This window comes from Austrofundulus limnaeus, unplaced genomic scaffold, assembly GCF_001266775.1.
Source record: "Austrofundulus limnaeus strain Quisiro unplaced genomic scaffold, Austrofundulus_limnaeus-1.0 Scaffold1895, whole genome shotgun sequence".
Lineage (NCBI taxonomy): Eukaryota > Metazoa > Chordata > Actinopteri > Cyprinodontiformes > Rivulidae > Austrofundulus > Austrofundulus limnaeus.
Window position 1 is genome coordinate 14,202 of NW_013954297.1, and position 3,251 is coordinate 17,452.

Consider the following 3,251-nt stretch of genomic DNA (forward strand, 5'->3'; position numbering starts at 1 on the left):
TAAAAATAATAATAAATCTATATTTAATGCTCAATGGAGTTTATCTATACATATAGTTTTTGCTTTGACAAGTTTTGCGTTTTCTATTATTAGCTGAAATTATTTTAAACGCTRACCAGTAATTATGAGTAAAATCATGACATAATTGTGCTCATATCAGTAATCTAATGTCGGGTCATTACGGCTGAAAACAACAACACAGCGCGTTGAGAAGTGTTTTCTGAAAACTAGCTCATTAGGTGACTAATGTATGTAGCATCTCGCAGAATGTGATCAAACTAATGGTAAATGCGCTGAAATTWGCTGTGAATACATTTCTCGCATGTGAATTAAGGGCCACAGACCCATTTTCAGTTCATGCATATAGCCTGGCCTAAATTATTGTTTGGACAGCAGGAGTTTGTAAAACATCATTTCGGCATCATCAGATATACCTTAAAYCYGTTTTATGTTSAGCAATAAATGTCACGGTTAAACTGAGCTTAAGCTGAAGCACGAGAAATAAGGAAATATGCAGCTTAGAGGTGGAACTGTTCCAAGTATTGATCTCACTTTTTCTTCATTTCCCTTAACTAATCAAAGGCCCTTTTTCCCTGTAGCAAATACCCAACACTGCTGCAGTAAAATAAATAAAAATTAAACACCAAACGGCTTAAAAATAGCTCTAATAGTTTAAAAAACATCATGAAAACAGTGTCATAAAAATCAATTCAAACCAAACATTTCGGCCAAACAGCTTGGGTCCTGTGTGCCGGATGTTGGATTATTTTCAGCAGCCTGAGACGAGCAGKGGAGCAGCCAGAACATCCCCATTTGGAAGGCTTCGAAAAGGTCAATTAATATCAACGCCAAGACAACAACAAAGAGTCTGTCTGCTTGTAATACAGGTGGCTARGCTCGCAGCATCGGAGTTGCTTCTCCTTCCTGCCAGCTGACTGGTGCAAAAAGCAAAGCGGATGGAGTCTGTCCGTCCGAGAGATTCAGACCCAAAAATAAAGTGTTACGTGGGATAAGATGCTGTGAGGATCTGAGCCTTCGAGAGGCCWCTGATATGAAACCAAAGCTGCTCCAGTGAGGACACATTTTCACATCTGGATGGATTTACAGCCGCTTCTGTTTTTGGAGCCAAAAAACCCACTGGGTTCTGTAGCTGAACCCTGTGACATGCTATTAATGTCATCACAAATCATGCTATCATTTCATGACCCCCTGCTCCTAACAGGGCCCTAAAMGTTTCCAACAACTGGATGCAAACATGTCTGATGAAGCCCTGCCAATTCACTTATTCCATCCTTTCAGAAGAAGGCGAATTTCTTGCGTTTCTCAGAGAGTTACGGTGCCGTGTCCGTTCCTTTTGTTGGCCAGGGTGGAGATAAAAGTCGGCAGCAATCAGMAGGTCCACTAAAGAGAGGAGCCCATGCGTAAAAATGACTGATTAAAATAATTAGGGATGTGGAAATGGTCTGGAACAATAACCAGCAAACACACAGCGCCTCGGGGAAAAAACGGCCCATCTGTGTGCGAGGAGGGAAGACCTCCCTCGGATTCACCACGGCAGAGCAATTTTCCACTTTGCAGAAGTCACGCAGCGGAAATCCAAAAAATAAAAATAATAATTAAAAAAACCCCACTCGTTTATGACTTTACATGGTTAAACCCATTTGGCAATAATAATAAAAATAATAATAATGAAATAAATAAAACAAGCAGCAGCAGCAGTCCTCAAAATTATGTGTGAGGATAAAACGATGTTTCATTAAAGTACATTACATCAACCCAAAAATGTGATTCTGAGCATATTTCTAAACACTCTAATAACACATAGATGTATAGATGCACACATCAGAAGGCTGGACAGAAACAGATGCAACAATCACTCTTTTGTCTGGAAAACATTCTTGCTTATTAATAAGTCCATCCGCTTCACCACCTGCGCCCTGCACACCAGGAAAAAAAATTATTCTAYTATTAATCTAATGGCCCATATGCATTCATAATGTGTCTGTGATTGCCTCCTCACAAGTGTTCAAAATGACATTATCATAATGGCACTTTTAGGTACACAGCAGGGCAAAGAATCAGGAGTTTTCTTTTTAAATGCCCACAATTTAATAACATCTTAATTCTCATTTTGTCATTTTTGTTTAGCAACCGTGTTTTTCCTCCAACCCCGCTTGACAAAAGCCTCATTAAAAAAGGGAGCTTTTCAAAAATAAGGCACTTTAAATGAGAGGATGAGGAACAAAGAATCTGCAAGGATCCCTCAAGCTGCTCAGCCAACAATGGGGAGAAGGTGACAGGGGAGCACTCACAGCCTGATCCCAACCCCTTTCGAAACTGCAGCAACACAAAGATTCCTGCAAATAATGCATTAAAAATGAATAATGATGCAGAGAAAAATGTGAGGCCGTGTCTGAGATCCCCCCCCCCCCCCCCATCACCTTGTTAGTTCGCCAAGTGAGACTAAAAGGCAGCCTGGGTGGGGTGCAGCTGCACACATCAACAGGAACAGCACTCATTGAGGAGGATGAGGAGGCTCACCTTGCTGGGGAGTGCTCGCTTTTCCTCGCTGAATTCATGTGGGGAGGTGTGCGGCTGGAAGCCTCCTCTGGGGGGGCGGCTGTAATCCAGCAGGCAGCGGAGTTCCTCTCAGTCAGTCAGAGGAACGTCTGTCTTCTTTGTGGATGATGGGGAGGAGGAGGAGGAGAAGGAAGAGGAGGGTTGGGAGGCTGCATGCTCGCATCGCCGGGGCTCCTCTTCTTCTCCGCCCCGGCTCTTCCGGACTCTGTCGGCGGGGCTCACGGAGCTCTGCGGCGTGGGGAAGTGGGGGGGGTGTCTCCTCAGCCCTTCGGTCGGCACAGCATCGCTTCGCGGCCTCGGAATTCTGCTGCTCGGTGACACTTTCGCTGCTTTCTTCCTCTCTCTCTCTCTCTGCCCTCCTCCTTCTCTCCTCCCTCCTCTATCTCTCTCTCTCCTCCCTCTCTCTCTCACCGGAGCGCCCCCTCCCTCCCCCGCTCCCCCAATTCACATGACGTGATGCAGCCAAGATCTCCAATGGCAACCGTATCCTTCCTCTCCTCCTCTCCTCCCTCCATCACCCCCTGTACCCCCATAACGAGCTCTAATCCACCCCCTGCAGCCCACCCTCTACCCCCAGCTCTTCTTGGATGGCTGACTTGTGCAGGGCTGCTGAGCCAGCTTGGTCTTATTGGTGACCGCACCCCCCACCCCCCCATGCCCCCCACTCGTAG

General features: G+C 45.5%; 1 protein-coding gene across 1 annotated transcript in view; it reads right to left on the reverse strand.

Annotated features, from left to right (window-relative positions):
• Positions 1–2,983, reverse strand: part of LOC106536609 (receptor-type tyrosine-protein phosphatase S-like) — a gene marked incomplete at its 3' end in the record, with an annotated part of 15,445 nt that extends 12,462 nt beyond the window's left edge. Inside the window, 1 exon segment of the mRNA XM_014033919.1 lies at positions 2,542–2,983.
• Positions 2,984–3,251: the final 268 nt, after the last annotated feature.